The sequence below is a fragment of the Mustela lutreola genome, chromosome 1 (assembly GCF_030435805.1).
Source record: "Mustela lutreola isolate mMusLut2 chromosome 1, mMusLut2.pri, whole genome shotgun sequence".
In the NCBI taxonomy this organism is placed as follows: domain Eukaryota; kingdom Metazoa; phylum Chordata; class Mammalia; order Carnivora; family Mustelidae; genus Mustela; species Mustela lutreola.
The window spans coordinates 249129139-249150086 of record NC_081290.1 but is presented as its reverse complement, the minus strand read 5'-3'; the positions used below and the strand labels follow the sequence as shown (position 1 = coordinate 249150086).

Genomic DNA, 20948 nt, shown 5'->3' with positions numbered 1-20948 from the left:
TAATTACCTGAGGAAGTTGCTAGCTCTTATCAAAGCAGACACGTTTTTCCTATGCTGACACTCAGAAGGAGGTACAAACATGATTCAGGCAAGACTTAAAAAAGACCTTTTAGCTTCAGAGTATCCACTGCACACGCTTTACCGGAGGCATGAAAACACACAGGTTATCGGAAAGTCAAGGCTTCCCCTTTGGCGCTCGGGGAGTGTTTCCCCAGCCAGACTCTCTGCTCAGAAAAGCCTCAGGATACTTCCAAACTGAGAATCCGAATGATTCTGAGAAGGGCAGTTTCCACACCCGAGTTCTCCTGCCCAGCGAGGGGCCCATATTCCAGGAACAAGGGCTGTGATGTCCTCTGGGAGCGCTCAGAACCGCACCGCTCTGTCGCAGGCATTAGGGCAGCTGTCAGACAGAAAGGGGCCCAGAAGGCAAGTCCCCGCTGAGCCTGGAGTCGCGCCACCAACAGCCCATGCCCACCCACCCCACGGGACAGACAGGATGCGGCATGGCAGCCCCCGTCCGTGTCTGTAAAGTCACCGTGACACGACTTACCTAGGAGCAGTAACTTCCTCCCGCAACGGTTCCCCAGGAAAAATTCTCCAACGGGAGAGGCTGCCCTTCCAATTGTCACAAGTGTTTCCAGTTAAACTGCTCATGTTTCTAATTAACTTTTGTCATCCGCAACCGCTCCAGTGCCCAGAAGCCTGGCGGGATTAACGGCTGCTTCTTCTGCCTTTTTTTTTTTTTTTTTTTTTTTTTAAAAATACCTATGTTCCGCTGCCTTCTAGCAACAGAGTAAACTGTGTATAGAGCGGCTTTTTATGATTTAAAAGTCAACGGCCGCCAAAGCCGAATGCAGGCAGCCCCCGTGTGGGACCTGAGCACTGAGCCCGGAGAACTCCCAGCAAAGGAACCGCTTCCCTCCACTCACTCCCAGCTGCTCCAGGAAGCTGCAGCTCCAGGGTGATCCAAAGCAGACCTCCCAATGTTTTAAAACACATACATCTTCCTGACTTACTGGGGATTTCGGTTTGGAGCGGGGGGTGCTGCCCAAACCTCCCTAACAAAACTCATGGGGCGTTGCTGGATCTTTTCCTGGGGAGAGCTGCAGACTGGCTTGGAAACAGGCTCTCGAACCCACCCACATGGCCGGGCTTTCAGAGGGTCTCCATGGGCCTGACGCTGCTCATGGAGGGCCACCTGGTATCAGGAGGTGTAGCGCTAGGCACGCCGTGAAGACGAGTTCACTGCCCCCATTTTATGAGTCGAGAAACAGAAGCTCAAGGGAGGGCTAACGACTGACCTGAAATCACATAGCTAGACGTGGACATAGCTGGGACTTGAACCCAGGGCTCCTGACACAGTGCTCCAGGTCTGAATTACCACAGCTCCCTCCTTGGATGAGGGATATATTTAAACAAGAACCACTCGAGAGAGCTTTTGAGGCATCAACTTTTCTGTTGCTTAGGTGTGTTCACGACATCCTTGGTGGGGCACAAGCCAGCCCAGCCACTGGGAAGGAGGCAGCTTCTGGACAGAGGCTGGGTCTCTGGAGGAAATCCTTGTGGCCTCCGTTCCCAAGTTCCACTTCTCCCAGGACAACTGTCTTTCCCGTTACTTGAGCTCAGATCTGGGGCAGAAGTGTTCTCTCATTTGTTCATTCAAATATCTTTCCTCATGTCAATATTCACTCAATGTGTGTGTCAGATATGGTTCCCGGTACTTGGGATACATCAATGCAATACAACAAGGCCCTGTCATCATGGAGTTTACATTCTAGCAGAGAGGAACAACTGGAATTAACATAGTTAATCAGTGTTATCATTTGTTAGAAAGTAAGCACCCCATGATGTAGTGAGCCCTGGGCATTACAGAAGACGGATGAATCACTGACCTCTTCCTCTGAAACAAGTAATACAGTATATGTGAATTGAATTTAAATTTTTTAAAAATGTGAAAAAACAGTAAGTGCTAAAGAAAAGGGGGTCTTTGTGGGCAGGTTGTAACCATGGACACCGTTACAAGAACTACATCACATTCAGAGGTGCGTCCCAGTTTCCCAAAGAAGTCTTGGGCACATTCCACCGAGCCTAAGTACGTGGGTCAGGGTGACTTCTCTGCTCCCACACATTCCTTGGGACTTCCATAAAGCCTCCTGAAATGGTTTTGACAAATGCCTCTACCTCGCACGTCCGTGTATTTTTAACCCTAACGTGTCCAGCTAGAAATTAGCCAATGACTGACGAATTCACCACTGATCCAGAGTTACACAGACACCTGGCTTGGATACGTGAAATGTACAGACCAAGACGAGGCTGTGTGCCTCCTTCGGCTGTGTGCCGGGTCGGGGGGGAAGGGCTGTCATGATATAGGCATGACGTATACTCACACTGTCGCTTCTCAGGCTGGGCCAAAATGGCTCCCAGAAATTCCTACTTGTCTTTTATTTATTTTATTTATTTATTTTTTAAAGATTTTATTTATTTGACAGAGGGAAAGAGACCACAAGTAGGCAGAGAGGCAGGCAGAGAGAGAGAGAGAGAGAGAGAGAGGAAAGCAGGCCCCCTGCTGAGCAGGGAGCCTATGCAGGGCTTGATCCCAGGACCCTGGGATCATGACCCGAGCTGAAGGCAGAGGCTTAACCCACTGAGCCACCCAGGCGCCCCCTACTTATCTTTTAAACCCCTGCTCAGATGTCTTCTCTGTCACAGTGAGACCATAAAACTGAATGAATCACTCGGTTTACGTCACATGGCATTTTCCCCTACTCTGTGCTTCCCTAGAATATTCTCCACATCTCCCCCAAAACAGATTTCAGAGGGCCAACTCCTTCCCCTAGGTACCAGGAAAATAAAATAGAGCTCCTGCCCTCTAGGAACTCATTGCCCAAAGATGCAACAGGCCTCCAAGAGAGCAAAGAACAGTGTAAGGGACTGTGGTGGGCTGTAGCAAGGGCCATGAGGCCTAATGGTTGGGATCCATTAATTCTCCCATTTGGGAAAGCCTCACAGAACCAATGAGCTTTGAACTGTCATGCCATGTTTCTGCTATAGGTTGGGGGGGCTATCCACTGGTCCCTCCTCCCTGACTTATCTTTGTGTCCTATAGCTTTCCAGAGTGTAGGAAACACTCATGGCTTTGAGATTGTAGTTTGGTAGTCTGGGCTTTTACAATTTGCATATAAGGCAAGAGAGACACAGACTTCTGATTAGTCATTAGAGTTTTATTAAAACTTTCTAGCCTGAACTCCGGCAAAAACAAAAAACAAAAAACAAAAACAAACTCAAAGCTTTAGAATTTCTACTTGGCATGGAGCCTGGGGTCCCCTGGTTGTGGAATCATAGGGACATTTCAAGGTTATTTGTCACAGCTGTACAAGGTAGAGAGGATCTGCATTTGGTTTTCAGAACAGGAGTTTCCTGAGTACAGCAACAGGGCACCGGAGGAGGATCAGACCATCTATATTTTGCATTTACGTCATGGCTAGAAATCCCCTTAATAGTTAATATGAAGGGGGCTCAAGGTCATGAGTGGTTTGATATGTTCCCATCATTCTGAAGGTATCACACTAGTGACCTTAGCTTAGGTGGCTGTTGGGGGCCTGTTACTCTTCCTTTGGAAAGCAGCCATTTCTAATGCCGGGATTTTGTGATTCCCAGCATGAGACTGTCCTCACCTTGCTTTGGGTAGGTAAGCCAAGATTTAAGCTTTGTCACCAGCCAACTGCGTGACCCTAGATGTGCCATTTTGCCCCTCTGGGCCTCAGTTACCCAATTGTAAGAAAGGATGAGCTATTTCTCTAGTGTCTTTTCAGCTCCACTTCCATTCAAAACTCAGTGACTCTCCAAGAGGCCCAGTGAGGTTGGAGCCAGAAAACGCAGTCCTGTCATTTACTCTGGGCTGTGACATACAGGTGTTCTTTTACCTCCAAGCATTCCGCCTCCATGGTTCTCTTAAGATGGTTATTAGCAAATGTCAGAGAAAACTGTCTGGGTGAAGAAAGAATTAGCCTTGAATGAGGAGCTTGTGAATTCAGAAATGCCCGTATTCTATGAAAATGAGCCTGGGGGAGGGAAAGTGGGGAGAGTCCTTTAAAATTAAGAGCACTTCTCTCCCTAATAAGGAACAGCTCTAGTTTCTGTTCTCATGTATACAAACCTTTGTTAGAGCTAAGGAATCTAAGAAGGAGAAAAGAGAAAAACATCAAAGAATGTTCTGAACATCAGTATTTCTCCATCAATGGTGTGTGGGCCACAGAAGTGGGTGAGACTCTTTTCAACGGCACATGGGTGAATATTTTTAAAAAAAATTTTATTTAAATGCAATTTAATTAACATATACTGGGTTATTAGTTTCAGAGGTGGATGATTATTTTTATATTTTGAAAGTCATATATTTATTTTATTGCAATATTAGAAAAGATAACTAGCACATATATAAGTTAACTGTTTCATGGATATTTGATAGAGATTTAAAATTTGAGTCGATTAAACAAAAACATAAAACCAAAGAAGTTCACCGATTTGGCAAAACTCATGCAAGTTTGTGAAAGACTGAAGTTGGGGAGACACTTTTCCATTAAATCAAGAAATACTTACTTTTCACATAAAATGTATAATAAATATTTTATAAATACCTACTTATATTAAATCTATTTTTTTGGAGAATGTAACCAATGAAATAGAAATCAAACCAGAAGGCCCAGATAAGGACTAGGTTCAAAGCAAATCTGAAATGGGTCCCTTTTGGAGTTGTATTTATTGCGTGGATTTGCTTAGCACGGCATCTTGCTGAGAATGGTTAGCACTGGCAACATGACCAGGCCTTGTTGAGCCAAAGATAATTTTTAAAATAATGGCTTTGGGTGCCTGGGTGGCTCAGTTGGTTAAGCAACTGCCTTCAGCTCAGGTCATGATCCTAGAGTCCCACTATCGAGTTCCGCATTGGGCTCCCAGCTCCATGGGGAGTCTGCTTCTCCCTCTGACCCTCTCCCCTCTCATGCTCTCTCTCTCTCTCTCATTCTCTCAAATAAATTAATAACTTAAAAAAAATAAAATAATGGCTTTAACAAGTTTTGACGACTCAATAGTAAGAAGGACATGTTACAAACATCCAAACATCCACCCGCAAAACTGAAAACTATCAAGGCATAATCTTATTATAAGCAATAAGCTCTAATATATTGTACCCTAATTCATTTTTTAATGCCTATCGCAAAGTCTCTGAACAGATTTTATACCCTACAGGGGACTGCGCCCTGTAGCCTGAATGACTCAGTTCTAAAAGGCCAGCTTCCAAGGTTCACCCACCACCAACTGACAAACCACCACAAGAAGGAAAAGTCTCATTTGAAACACTGCAGACAGGATGTCTTTGAAGAAGAGAGAAGGCTTTTTTTTTAAAAAAAAAAAAAAAAAAAAGGTTTAGGGAGAACATTAATCCTCCTGTGGGGAGGGGGACGTTTGGTTTTTCTGGCAACCAGCCTTAACCTTCCCTGACAGGAACCAAAATACTTTCTAAATGAAAATACTGTCTAAGGCAGATAAATAAGCATTTCTTCCTCTCTCCCTCTGAGAGGGCCAACACTGGTCCCCCAGTCCCTTCTGTCCCCAGCCTCCCAGTTAGGGAGACGTTGGTGGTCTGGTCCTGAAGCCAGCAGGAGCACAGGGAAAGTGTTCTAGGCTGGCTGATCCCAGCTCCTGTCACCCCCACTGTGATTTTAACTTGCCCTGGGGATGTTTCCCTGCTTAAATCCTCTCAGTACTCTTCAGGAAAAGACCTGATAATTGGGTCTGGGAAAATGTTTGCAATTTCCTATAATTTGTCAAGGTGTCAATCTTGAGCATTCAGATTCAGATTTGTTAGACTAAATGAAACCAGTTTCTTTTTCTTTCTTTCTTTCTTTTTTTTTTTTTTTTTTTTTTTTTTTGGAAAGTGCATGGACTCTAGCCACACAGGCTAGAGATGGTTTTCAGAGTTGCTCAGGTCAATTTCTCTACAGCTTGGGTAGTCAGTCACCAGACCAGAGAGGAGAACAGGAACCTCACTCAATCCAGAAACTGGTTCTGAAGGATTTCTTGGGCCTGGCCAGGGAGCATTCTCAGGACTGCTGTGATCAAGGTCTAATATTAAGGGCATGGGCTTCAATATAGTTTCCTGTTCAATCCTTCTTTCAGAGGATCACTGTAGGTACAGAGAGAGAAAGGGGGGGAATGAGAACCACCAAGGAAAGTGGGCAGGAAAAGGCCAGGGCATAGAGTAAGAGGAAGCTGGTGCTGGGACCCCTACTCTCTCTAAGAACCTTCTTGTGTCTACAATTCCATAGGCTCTGAGAACATCCAAGTTAGAATAGGGTTGATAATCTACATAAACAAGTATTTTTAGAATGTCGCTCTGTTAACGCAATCCCTATCAAAAGCCCAATGATGATTTTTGCAGAAATAGAACATCCAAAAATTCATATATAGTCTTAAAGGACTCTGAATAGCCAAAACAATCTTAACAAAAGAACAAGGAGGTTTTATACTTCCTGATTTCAAAATGTAATCATAAAGCTACAGTAATCAAAACAGTGTGGTGCTGGCATAAGGACAGACATACAGACCAATGGATTCGACTGGAGAACCCAGAAATAAACCTGTGTATATATGGTCAGATGATTTTCACTATTATTCAATTAAGTCAGGACAGCCTTTTCAACAAATGATACTGGGAAAACAATATCCACATGCAAAAAAAAGTTGGATTCTTACCTTACACCATATAAAAAATTAACTCAAAATGGATCAAAGACTTAAATGTAAGAGCTAAAATTATAAAACTCTTAGAAGAAAACTTGGTGCAAAGTCTTCATGACACTGGATTTGGCAATGATCTCTTGGATGTGACATCAAAAAAAAAAAAAAAGAAGTTAAAAAAAAAGGCAGGAAAAGAAGTCATACAATTTGTATGTATGTATACATACAAAATCATTCATACAAAATTTTCTATGATTCATACAAAATCAAAATGAAAAAATTGAGTGCATCAAAGGACATGGTTTGGGTGTCTGGGTGGCTCAGTCAGTTAAATGTTTGACTCTTGATCTCAGCTCAGGTCTTGATCTCAGAGTCTTGAATTCAAGCCCCATCCTGGGGTTCATGTTGAGCATGGAGCCTACTTAAAACAAAACAAGACTAATTATTGGGGCACCTGGGTGGCACAGTCAGTTAAGCGTCCGACTCTGGGTTTCAGTTCAGGTCGTGATCTCAGGGTCATGGGATTGAGCCCCATGTCAGGCCTGGCACTCAGCATGGAGTTTGCTTGAGATTTTTTCCTTCTCCCTCTCCCCTTGCCCCCACACTCACACTCTTTCTTTCTAAAATAAACAAACAAAAAAAAAATCGTTAAAAAAGGACACTATTAACAGGAAAAGAAAATCTACAGAAGGGGAGAAAATACTTGGACACCATCTATCTGATAAGGAATTGATAGCCAGAATATATCAAGCACTCCTATAACTTGAAAACAGCACCACAACAATCTGATGGAAAAACGGGCACATGGACACTTCTCCAAAGAAGACATACAAATGGCCGATATGCACATGGAAAGACGCTCAGTATCACTAATCATTAGGGAATGTACATCAGAACTACAATAAGTATATATATACAATAACTACATACCCATTAGGATGGCTATTACTAAAAACAACCACAAAAAACCAGAAAACCACGCTTTGTAGAAGGCATGGAGAAATTAGAACCCTCGTGCACTACTGTGGGGATATAAGAAGGTACAGCCATTGTGGAAAACAAAATGGCAGCTCCTTAAGAAAATCAAACATAAAATATGACCTGGGAATTCCACTTCAAAGCATATAACCAAAAGAAGCGAAAGCAGGGACTTGAGCAGATACCGGTACACCTATGTTCACGGCGGCATTGTTCACAATACGCAAAAGGTAGAAACCATCCAAGTGTCCGTCAGTGGATAAACAATGGATAGTAGAGACAGGCCGTAGAAGGATGGTTGCCAGGAGCTGAAGGGAAGAGGGAATAATGAATCCACAGTTTCCGATGGGGAAGATGCAAATTCTGGAGATGGTGGTGATGACTGTACGACGGTGTGAGTGTACCCAATGTCATGGAACGGTGCATTTTCAAAATGGTCAAAATGGCAAATATCATACCACAATGAAAAAAAATCAGATTGTATTTGGCTGCAGGTGACACAGAATTCTGACCATTGTGGCCTAAACCTCATTCCCAGTTCTTAACACGGGGACCCACAGAAGGTTCAAGAAATGTTTGCTATATTAAAGAAAAAGTGTCTCTGTAGTTTGATGGCTAACAAATCACATGAGATTTTATCGTTTAGGATATTCCTTTATTAGTACTATTTTAGCTGGAAAAAACCATTTCTGCTTCAAAGGAATGGCGATCTTTTTTTTTAACAGACTCTAGTTGGCAAGCACATTCCACCACTTGAATTCCTTCTCCTACACCGGCTTCACCAACTCTCTGGGGAAGCTGTTTGCTCTGACTGGCATGCCTTACCTTCCTCCCTCTCCCACCACCACAGCCAACCTTAGCCCTCAGTTTACCTTCCATACTTTCCATTCCAGGAAACCTCCAGAATCCGCAAACCAGAAGCCATCCCTTTTTAATCTGAAGAAACTTAAGACTTGGTTGAGGCTTCTCTGGGGTCCCTGGCCCTCGCTGGTCTGCCCGGTGGTGAGCAGCTAGCCGCCCTGAGCTTACTCACAAGAATGGCTGAAGCCTCAGTGGGTGCCCAGAAATAGTTGGTGGGAAAACTAACAAACAAAAACTATTACCCAAGCGCGATCCCGCCACAGGGCTCGTATTGGTGTGTATCTGGTGTGCTTGGCTTTGGGGCCTAGGTTAATTATGCCACTTGTTACCTTTAAAGCTAAGGGAAGCGTGCTTGCTTTGGCAGCGCATATACTAAAGCGAAGTGAACCGGAAAGACTAGAAACTTCGGTGATGCTTTTAGTGTTTCTTCTTCTATGTGTGGTGGAAATTTTGCTGTAACGGGTCCCTGAAAAGGTTATATCCGCATACTCCAGTGTCCTGTAAGGGTGTGGACAGGAAGGGATGTGCAGAATGCGGAAAGACATCTTCCTGCTAGATGGCAGCCTACTCTTTTCCTAGGGAGCCACGGGGTCCCTGGTCTTCCTCGGTGACTTTTTTTGCCCCAAAGGAAGGGAGAGAAGGGGCCCTCCACAGTGGGAGCAATTACTGTTGTTTTTAAATATGTGCTTTTTTTTTTTTTTTTTAAAGATTTTATTTATTCGTTTGACAGAGATCACAGGTAGGCAGAGAGGGAGGCAGAGAGAGAGGAAGGGAAGCCGACTTCCTACTGAGCAGAGAGGCTGACACGGGGCTTGATCCCAGGACCCTCAGATCATGAACTGAGCTGAAGGCAGAGGCTGTGGCTCAGTGGGTTAAAGTGGGCGCCACTAAATACATGCTTTTTAATATATAACAAGGCAATTCTTTTCCTTCCGTTGGTTTATTTTGGATAAAATGGAGTGGCAGCATGGGTAATGAGATCATTTGTTTCTCTCCTGGTCCTGGATGAAGATAATGAAGTACCATTTTCCTGCACAGTGTTCCCTATATCTTCTCCAGCTTTATAAGGTTTTCTATCAGCTTAATGCCATCAAGAGCTGGTAAACTACACAAAGGTTAACTTACTGGAAATATTAGTATACAGTTGTGCTTACATCCAACCTTGTAGTAATGTCTTATTAAGAGAGCTCTTAAAATCTCTCTCTCCCTCCCCCGTACACTTGATACATCAAAAGGTGTCCTACACATATTTTTAAAAATCCTCCCAGCTCTGCTGGATAAGGAGACAAATCATTTGCTGACATTTGCAGGAAGATGCCTTTAAAAATAAAGACTGTTCCTTTTCTTCATCTTTCATTTCTGGAAAGCACATCACCCTCACAGCAGCCCCTTCCTCTCTCTTGAACTATTCGTTCGAAATCCCAAGCAATTGGTTTCAGGGGAAAGCTTTTGTTTTAACTGGTCAAGCCATTTCTCTATCTTGTACCATATATGGCCATAAGAAAGCACAAAACTGGACGTAGAACACTTTCTCCCTTGTTTCACGAGTGTAGGAAATTTCACAGAGAGAGTATAAATAGTTTACAAGGGGCCAATCTTATTCTTGCAAGAGGTCACTGTCCACAGCCAACAGCTCTTTGGCAGAGCATAACGGTTGTGGGCTTTTATAAATATATTCCTTTAGGATACAGCTAGTCAAGGAATTCTGCAGGCCTTCTCCTCTAAGATACCAACCAAATCTTCCTGCTTTCTCTTGGGGCCAAAGATGGATACTCTATAATACAAACCTCAACACCAGTATTAAACCAAAATGCTTTCCAATGACCCATGCAAAGAGGCGTTAATAGAAGGGGTTCCAAGGTCAGGTAAATTTGGAAAACAGAAGGCTAAATAGTGGGCTGTTTCTTTGCCTTGCAGGAATTCTGGGAGCTTTTACTAGGCACGTTTGCACTGGGAATATCCAAAATGCTAAGGGAAGAGTATGATTCCTAAATGTATTTTTGCCATAAACTGATTTTCGGGGATAGTTTAAGGTAATGGCTTCTAAAGGTGTGCATTTTGGTAAACACTGTCTTAATGCAGGGGGGCAGAAAATGGGCACCTAACTTAAATCAGGTAAGACAGCTGTCCAACAGGCAACAGTCACTAACCAGAAAAAGTACACAAGGGAGAAGGAAGAAGATGTACCCCCTTTTTCCCCCCTGTGAAGTCATAATCTAGTAGTCTGCAGAATGCTTTCATGATATACATTCTGAGCATTAAGTATCCTTCACATGTGTCTTCTCCCTTTTATTTCAGTAAGATTAGTCTAAAGCTCTGCACTGTAGCTGAAAAGACCACGCGCCAGCAGGAAGCAGGAATAATGGTTGCACAGCGACGTGCCTAAAAAGATTTCTATCAACAATTAGGCTCACCGTGACACAGTCCCGGGACATGGCAGCCGTGAAAATGGCTGTGATCTTGGCCTGTATTAATACAAGAATGACATTCAGAACAAGGGAAGTAAGGATCTTGCCCTGTGGCGCCCAGCTCAGACCAGAGCAAGAAGGGTGAAATCTTCAGAATTTTGGACCTGGGAAGAGATCCACTACATCATTTCCCAGAAAGGGAACGGACCTCTGTGCAGGTAATGACTGCTCCAAGGTCTCGCAGTCAGTCAGTGAATGGCGCAGCCGAGACTCAACTCAGGGCTCTGAAGCTGGTTAAATAAAGTAGCTTTGCATGCTCGGCTCCCAAATTGGCCATTCGGCATCTCTGGGGATGGACCTGAGCAGCTGGAGCTCTAACCAGCTCCTCAGGTGACTGTCACCCACATGAATGTGGAGAACCGGGTACTGAAGAGTAGGAGCTCTCTCCTCCACCACACTGAGCAAACCGCAGTTTGCTCAGGATAAGGGTTAGAATCTGAGGAGGACCGTACACCAGACTTTCAACAAGGAGTGGCTGAAAGTGACTGAGACGTTCAACTTGGATAAAAGAGCACTTGGGGGGCACCTGGGTGGCTCAGTGGGTTAAAGCCTCTGATTTCGGCTCAGGTCGTGATCCCAGGATCCCAGGGTCCTGGGATTGAGCCCCACGTCCGGCTCTCTGCTCAGCAGGGAGCCTGCTTCCTCCTCTGCCTACTTGTGATCTCTGTCTGTCAAATAAATAAATAAATAAGATCTAAAAAAAGAGCACTTGGAAGAAGGCAAAAGTGATAGAACACTTATTACCAAGGTGGCTGGCTTTTCCCTTGGATTTTTCTGCCCATTGACCCTGAATAGCAGCAAAAAAGGGTTAAAGCTACAGCCAGGGCAGGCTCACAACTCAGGTCTGTGAAAGGTCAAGGACCCTTTATAGCACGGAGGGTGCAGGGCCCCGAAGATCCATGAAAGAGCCTAGGGACCGGCCAGAAAGTGGGGGGTAGGGGGAAATGCTGATAGCAACCATGGAAAGGGGGGGTTCTTCGCTCTACTACCAGAGGAGCTCTCTTGACATATAAGATTTTCTTTGACAAAAGGTTTCCATGGGAAAAAACCCTCTAACAATATTAATAATCGTATATTAATAACAGCCAACATTTACAGAGCCGACACTTTGCACCAGATGTTGTGCCAGAAAGCATTTTTATTGTACTCTTTTTTATTTGCAGGAGAAATCCAATGAGGTAGGTAATAATGATTTCATTTCACCAGTAAGGAAACAGAGATACCAGGCTTCGGTAGGTTCCCTGAGATCAAACACGTTACTGCCAAGCACCTTTATCTCAATGTCTACATGGGTCAGCGGCAAGCCTAGTGATCCCGCCCCAAGAAGAGACAATACACTGTCCACATACATGCTCCTTTCTTGGTAAAAGATATAGTATTTTCATCAAGTCTTCTGCCAACCGCTTACAGAGACTCTACAACAAATTTCTCTGACCTATCACTTCTCCCCTGAGAAAAATGGGCATTCTTCCCCCCAGGAAAAATGGGAATGTCCAAGAACTGAGCAATAATTTGAGTATGGTTTTTGTCCATCGAAATTTAGGATGCTGGCAAAAGGTAATCTTTCTGCTGTTATTTTTTCTGCCAATCAAAATCAGAAGCTAACCAAAGAACTAGCTTATTGCCTTTCTCCAGGGGAATCAATGCAGAAATGGAGAGCTGAATTGGACCATTATTCACCATCTACGATAGTATTATGCCAAATGTTCAGGAACAGAAGGAAAAAAGCAGTCATTTATCCTGATTCTGCCAAGTATGCAGACACTTGGTATCAGATAGATCAAATAATTTCAGGGCTTCGCGGATGTCACTGATCCACACAAGACTTCTGAGCCTTTTGGCCCGACAGTTGTCTTCTTAATGAAAAGACAGAATTTTTCTTCTGAAACAAAATGAAATACGCGGAGGTAGAAAATGCCCCCAGAGACTGCTCACTGGCTTTACTCACCCAAATCAGGAAGCAATTTCCTCCAGGTGTCTGTTCTGTTTTATAGAACAGCCCAGCCTATGACAAGCTGGGGGTAGATCACATTTTTGTAACTAGAGCCCTCATTCAGATGAATCCTAGGAACTCTTCTGTAAGGCTAGGACATCGTTTAAAAAACAAGATAATCCTGATGAGATGGAGAAGAATGCCAAGGTAAAGGTCTTATTCTGCTCTGTGCTTGTGGTCGCACCTTTAGAACTCTGCAATCACGTAACTCTGCGGAGGGGGCTCAAGTCCAACTTTATAGCTTGGTAACCTGGAGTTAGTTACTCCGTCTAGCTGAGCTTCTGCTGGTACTCATAAGTAAAAAGTCAACCTCAATAACTACCATCTGCTGAATGCCAACCCTGCCTCAGGTACTCCACTAAGCACTTTAAATCCATTTGCTAAATCCACTTAATGATTTCATTAGTTAACACCCAAGCATCTTAGGGAGTGGATTTACCGCAACTTGGAGATGTATTACGGCTAGGAAATGGTAGAGCTAGAATTTAAACACTGAAGTCCGTGCACTTAATCCACTGACGCCACTAAATGAAAATGGTGATCAAAGCTCGCTCTCCTCGCCATGAGGAGCAAAAAATGACAGAAGACCCTGCAGAAAGCTCTGCATACAGATGGGATCTTGTTCCCCTCCTCACGCTGGGCTTCTCCGAGTGTGGCATAGCTGTGCCACATATTGGGGGAGCGTTGTCTTCCATAGGTAGAGCGGGACCAGGGAACACCCCAAAAGCCCCATCTGACCTGGCTCTATAGGAGAGAGCACTGCCCTTCTGAGGCCCTGTGCATTCCAAAGTCCCACCGTTCAGGTCCCCAGGGCCCCACCCAGGCTGACTGCAGGCTGTGGCCAAGCTCCCCCTTGTTTCTCTCCAAACTGGGGCCGGGTGCAAGGCAGGCTTTCGCCCGTGGGCCTCGTCCACCCGACCAGGCTTGCTGGAGGCAGCCCAGTGAACACACAGCTCTGTCTGGCCAGGTGACTCACACACTCCTGGCAACATCTGCTCTGTTTCTGTAAGACTCAAAAGGCTCTTCACATGAATGACGGTGCAAAGGGATTCAAAGAGTTTCTCACCCGACTGCGGGGCTAGGAGATATAATGTGGAAACCAGGCCGCTCACGGACTGGTTGGAGGCTTTAATGCACACTTACACATGCCAAAGCTTATTAAATGTTGTTCCAGGGGATCTCTGTCATCTTGAATAATGAATTCTGGAGGTACAGTAACCAGGGATATGATTGGGACTCCAAGTTATTTGGCGCTGTTTCTCCTTAGAATCCTAGAACCGGCACAACATTTAGTGTTTGCTCCTCCATCCGTCCTATTCCGTCCCATCCCTCCAGTGGGTTTGACACTTCTGTGCCAGACAACATCTCAGGTGCCAGAAGTACAGCTAGCAAGGAATATAAGGGGCTCTGTATGCCTTCAAGAAGTTCTAAGCCTTAGGGGTTTGCCTGACCATAAAGCAGAAGTAACAACAAAGTATGAAACTGATTGGATAAAGGAATGTTTATGGAACAGCGGATAACAAAAGGGGTTACCTAACCCAGTGTGGGAGCAAGGGGGAATCAAGAAAGTCATTCAAGCCAGTTTTACCACTCTTGCCACAGAGCTTTTAGAACTTGATTCGTTACAAAGTATTGAAAGGAAATAAAGTTGCCTAGGCACCCGAGCCTAGCGATTAAAAAAAAAAATCAAGCTCACACGGACAAAATATACAGATTCTCTGCTTGATCCGGGTTAATATCTGGTCAGCCAAACGTGTTCGTGATACTAATCTTAACCAGGGATTCCGGGGGCATATCCATTGCACCGAGTCATAATGAAAAATGGGACATATAACTCAATCAGAATGTTACTCTTCCCTGCTCAGCCAGCACCCACCATAGTCTTCATTCTGCGCACGTACCGAATCTGTTTCCACAGTGAGGGATCCCTTACAAGTCACCTCCTAGTCTGGGCTGGAAAGAACAGGCATGCAGACTTGACTCTCATTCTTTTTCAATTTTTGCTGACAAGCCAAAAGTAAAGCTGATGTTTTCAAATAATATCAATCGGAGCACTGATCTAGTCACTTCCAGCTGTCAATCCAGACAGCACAAGTTCAACGCAAAGGGCTGAACTTCCTCTATCAAGAGACCGATAGCGTAGTAATGAAAAAGTAAATGAGTGACAGAGACCCAAATGCAATTTTATATTCCCAATCTGGGACCTAAAGAAGGAAATGAAGGCAGGAAAAGACAACCAGCACTAGACCCACACTGACTAGGACTGAGCCGGGCGGCCATGTTCTTTTCCTGAGTCTTCACAAACAACCCCAAAGAGGGTGGTCCCAAGCCTATTTTACGGAACTGCACACTCCGGCTCAGGAAGGTTGAGTCACTGGCCTGATAACACACAGCTGGTGAATGCAAAGGAGAGATTCGAGCCAAGGCCTGTCCAACATGGAGGTTATAGTTTGCTGCCTTAGCCTCATTCTCCTTTGTAAGAATACACCCGTGGGACCAAAGTTGTCAGGGGTGGGGAGAGCTGTGGCATGAGAAGGGGGTAGCAGAATGATTCTGGAAGCCACTGTTAGGGTAATGAGAGCACCAGAGTTTCTATTAGGATGGGAGAGATGCCACTGGTAGGACATCCACTTGGGGAACCTGTGTGTCTTACAGAACAAGGAACAAACTGCCTGCTTCCATGAAACAGAAAAGAAGTAAAGGAAGTTCGTGGGACAAGCAAGCCAGGGGACATGATATGCAACGTTTCCTTCCCTGTGACATCACAATAAACTGTGATGTTACAGTTACTGAAATGCTTACTGTGAGTGGATGTGCCTTGGAAGCCAGCAAGGAAGCGGGAAATAGTGTTCAGGATGCTGGAGCACAACAGAGACAACTTTTAAGGAGAGCAGCTAGGGGACAGCAGCCTATGGGGACCTGGAGGTGGGGTCAAGACTGTTCAGTCAAATCTCCCAAGAGCTGGAAGGTCTTCACAAGTATCCTGCCTGGTCAGTGCTGTCCAGGAGCAGCTAAGATCTCTTAGCTGTACCAGTTTCTGCATCAGGGGCCACCCCTGCAGCTCTTCCTCCTGGCCTTAGTTAGCTCTCCTCCGTCTCGCGTGGTACCTCTGCTTCCTTAAGTTATTCCGTCTGTAAGGGTAACCACCCAACCCAGCCTCCTCTTATCTCCCCATTCTCTGTCTTTCATAGTTCTTAGCCCTTTGTACTTACTGCTATCCTGGAACAGATTTAGTTCACTTTAAGTACACCACCTCTAGTACAGAGGTCAGTGAACTAGAACCTGAAGGCCAAATTCAGCCCACCATCCACTTTTGTAAATAAAGTTTTATTGGAACACAACCATGCTCATTCATTTACATATTGTCTGTAGCTGCTTTCTTACTATGGGGGCAGAATTGAGTAACTGCAACAGAGACTCCTTGGCCCAGGGCCTATAAAGCCCAAAATATTCACCATCTGGCCATATAAGGGAGAATTTGCTAAGCCCTGCTCCAGAATATTAACTCATTGAGGCCAGGGGCTCTGTTTCATCTTTCTATCTCCAGTACCTGATACAGGATAAATTTTGCTTAAGTGGGTGGATGCCTGCAGGACAGACAAACATCATGAAGTCAGGAACCTAATAGTTACCGCAAAAACACTAATTAAAAATGCTCTAAACCACTAAGAAGAGGTATTCTAGTTAACTGTATTTTCTAGTTCAGTTAATAGCAACAAGACTTTTCATATTTTAATGCACATTGATTTTTTTCCACCCTCAAATGTAGGTTATCCCATTTCTCTTCCTCAGTAAACTTGGGTCTAATTGAAAAGCTTTGTGACAGTGTCAGGGTACATTTCTGACTATTAGTATCTATTACTGAAAATCACAGACACAGCTTTAAATGTTACTGGAAATAGGATAATTTGTCTTCCCGTTAAATGCTGGAAGTTACTGCTTTTGCACACATACACCAGAAATATCAGCCTGTTTCCTTATTTGCTCTTCTGATTTCAATAATTAAATATGATTAATCATTAATAATACTTTACTGAGTATACACTGTGTAAACGTCACTGTGCTAACTACTTTACTTGCTTTGCCTAATTTAACTCTTCACAAGAACCCTGGGACGTAAATACCCATCCCCATTTTACAGATGAGAAAATTGAGGCTTGGAAAGATTAAGAAGCTTGTTCAATATCAAATGACAGGTACATATCTGCTGGTTCCAGGGTCTGAGCTGTAAATAATTACTCTATAGCTCATGCCTACTGACAAATATTTATCTTAAGTCTCTGTCTGCCAAGTTCTGTGATGGAAGTAGAGAGGAGAGAATAAGGCTCGGTCCCCGACCTCCAGGAGCCCATCTGCTAATGAAGGACTGGCAAGATAACTGTGGGGCATGATGAGGACAAGCAGAGAAGAAGAGCGAGTTGCTGTGGGCACTCGAAGAACGGGTTTCAAACTCCGTCTCAGGAGTCAGGAAAGGCTTTGTAGAGGAAACAGAGTCAAATGTGAAACATACAAAAGACCCATCAGAAATGTGGTGGGAAGGAGGATGAGAAGCATGGAGGGCATTTCCAACAGAGGGCAGTGTTGAGAAACCGCATTTGAGAGGGAAGGGGCCCCTGCCGGGAACTGACCCTGAGCCTGTCCTCTGGAGTGCATGGGAAAGCAGGCCAGTTCACAGGGATTTCCTAGGCCATGGTGATGGGGCCACACCCTCTGAAAGGTCCAACAGGGAGCGGAAATGGTAATTCAGCGTTCCAAGGTCCACGTTCTATGAGTTACCCTTCTCAACAAAAGTCATTTTTTTTTAAGAAAATCAGATAACTTCTGACTGGGGATTCTATACCCCCTCCCCACATCCCCCATCATCACCCAAAACTAAGCCCTTGATGGACTCCATGAAATCTTAATGTTTGGTGGAAAGTCAACACTTGGAGCACCTGGGTGGCTCAGTGGGTTAAGCCACTGCCTTTGGCTCAGGTCACGATCTCAGGGTCTTGGGATCAAGCCCCACATTGGGAATCTCTGCCCAGCAGGGAGCCTGCTCTTCTCTCTCTCTCTCTCTCTGCCTGCCTCTTTGCCTACTTGTGATCATTCTCTGTCAAATAAATAAATAAAATCTTAAAAAAAAAAAACCACCCAAAAATTTAACACTCAATTCAGTGTGTGCCAAATGAATATGTTGGATTGGTGCAGCAAAGCTGTGAGTCATCTTTGAGTTAAAATGAATTATTAACTGAACGCAGTCAGCTACCAGGCTTTGGAGACAGTGGAATGAGAAAAAAAAAAATATGATTTCAACAGCTGATATGAGAGGTCCTCGTAGAAGCTCTGGTTAGGAAATGCCTTGGATATAGGCCACTCCAAGTATGGAAGTTGAGTCTGGGCAAGGGCCCGGTGTGGAAAAAGATAAGAAAGCAAATAAACTACTCCTGATAAGAAAGGGAGAGTGTGAGAAGGATAGCTGAACAATACAGTAGGAGGCGGGAATCTTAAAAACAAAAGGAGGCCACTGAGAAATTCCAAGTGGCGGGAAGGACTCTTAAGAAGAGAAACATCCAATATTCAATTTTAAGCTGTTTGCACTGCAGCACTGTAACCCCTCCATGGCCTTAAACTTTCGGGAAAAATCTATGCCCAAAGCTTTATGTCACTCTTTTGAAGAGAGAATGAACTGGAGCAGTTACAGTGGGTAAGAGAGGGATCCTGCACACAGAAGGATATGATCCACGAATTACAAGCTCAAGGATTTCAGCACAGCAGCAATGGGAAGAAAAACTGACCAGCATAATGTAACCCCATCCTCCCCCCAACAAATGAGCAAAACCGAAACACCCAGAAAGATTTGAAAGCCCACTGGGTCTTCTCGCAACTGCTCGTGGGAAGATCAATTTCATTTGCCTCTCAGTGGCAGGCTGGTGAATGTCATATCTCACAACCAATCCTCAGAAGAAAAGCGAGAAAAGTTCTCATTTACAGAGTTGGCGGATTTCTGCGGTGTAAAAACTCCCATGGCGGATGATTTCAGACTACCAACATGGTGTCAGCAGTCTTGGGAAACTCCTCAACGTTTTTCAATGGGCTCACATGAGCCAGGACAAGTGGGCTCAGCCTCAGCTGGCTGGGAGAGTCCACAGCTGGTATCCAGGTTAGAAACAGTTTCTAGGGACCAAGGCCTCTGCTCTGGCTTTGACAAGAACACATTTTGTCCAGAATTACATTAGCTTTCCGAGAATGGACAATACCTATAGAAGAGTAAGGCAGGCAGTGGGATATGAAAGGCAGAGAAATAGGTACTATCCCTCAGGGAGTTACGTCCACCACATAGGATGGGATCAATGTCCATTACAGCTGAAAGGAAACACGGGGAGGGGTTGGGGAAGGGGAAGCACCTGGCTGGCTTAGCAGGGAGAGCTCCTGATCTCAGGATCCTGAGTCGAGAGTTCAAGCCCCACGTTGGGTATGGAGCCTACTTCAAAAAAAGGAAAAACACTCAGGTCAGTTAATGTGATGCTTCTTCTAGAAGAGGAGGACTCTGAGACCCAGAGAGCACGATTCCTACACAAGATCCCTCTTTGAATGAGCAGCAAACCTAGAACTAGATCAGGGGCAATGGGCCCCCTCTTGTCTCAACGCTCGCCTCTCAGAGAAAGGCAGGCGGGAGTGCTGCCTGCACCTGGGCAGGGTATGCACAGGCTTACCGTTCAGAGAACTCCTGCCTCTCTGCACAAAGGGCTCTCTGCCACAGATCCCCGTGAGCTTAAGGAAACCAGCCGGAGACCCAGCCAAAAGGAAGAGAAGGGCCGACTGGGGTGTGCCAGCAGCAAGGGAGCGAGCAGACTGACTTCTCCAAGAATTCCCAGCAGGTGGAAGCAGGGGGTGGAGGGGACATCCCAACTGACCGTGAAAGGGCCCCCCACTCCCACGCGGGTCAGCGGGAACTAGGAGGGACAGCCAAGGGAGGTCCTTGTGTGTTCTTCCTAAACCTCCAGCACAAAATGTACCAGGCCATGCCTCCCTCTCATGGAGAAGATCAAATTAGGCATCCAAAATGTTTTTTAAATGATTTCTGGCCTGGTTATGTTACAGAAAACAGGGCCGGGTGATTCAAACCTGCTGTCAATACAGAGTGCCGGCAAGAAAAATGCTAGCTATTCTGAAGCTGTCCGGCCCGAGTCCTGGAGGGGCTACTTTTGTGATCGTGCAGATGCGCAGAAACAAGCCAACTTCCCAGAGCAGGAGTTAATCCAAATAAACCTGAAGGATATCAGTTTAGAAGGAGAGTCTTAAAATAGCAGCCAGGAATGCACAGATTCCCTGGGACCACTCGGATGACACGCCCCGTCCCCGCCTTTAGTCAAACTGTGCACGGGAACTGACATCTCAACTAGCTTCTCTTTCCCTGCCGGCAGTAAGCTTTCATCTCACAGAACCCAGTGTGGAGACAAACGCGCTGGGTGAGCAAATGTCCAACAAAGGGGTCCTCCTAGAAAGGTGCGTAGGGTCCCTAGAGAAGTAAGACCCAGTCCGGGTCTCTCGGAAACTTATTCAAGGGTTAGAAAGAAACATAGCCCCAGGGCTATGTTCCCAAGGGTGAGGATTTCCAGTTAGATTAATGGGATGGTCCTTTGGGAAGATGGGCATCTCAGTGGTGTGGACTCTGCCGGACACATTCATTCATCTAATCGATGTCTGTTCCGGGACAGATTGTGAGGACACAAAGATCGGCAGTGACCAGTCTCATAGGGCGGCTAAGGAGCCAGGCATCCTAAAAAGTTACATTGGAACACTTCCCCCCACCCCTGTTTCCTTTATTTAACATTTTAGGAACCAGCAGCAGGGACAGTAAAGTCCAAATGTGTTTAAACTGGAATATAAACATTTGCTCCAAGTTGTGGGTGTTTGAAAACAAAGTAGCC

At 45.1% G+C, this 20948-nt stretch overlaps 1 protein-coding gene across 8 annotated transcripts in view; it reads right to left on the bottom strand.

The window, feature by feature from the left end:
* The window catches only part of NAV2 (neuron navigator 2), a 395626-nt gene that overhangs the window by 170647 nt on the left and 204031 nt on the right, over positions 1-20948 (bottom strand). The gene's annotated exons all lie outside the window — the stretch shown is intronic.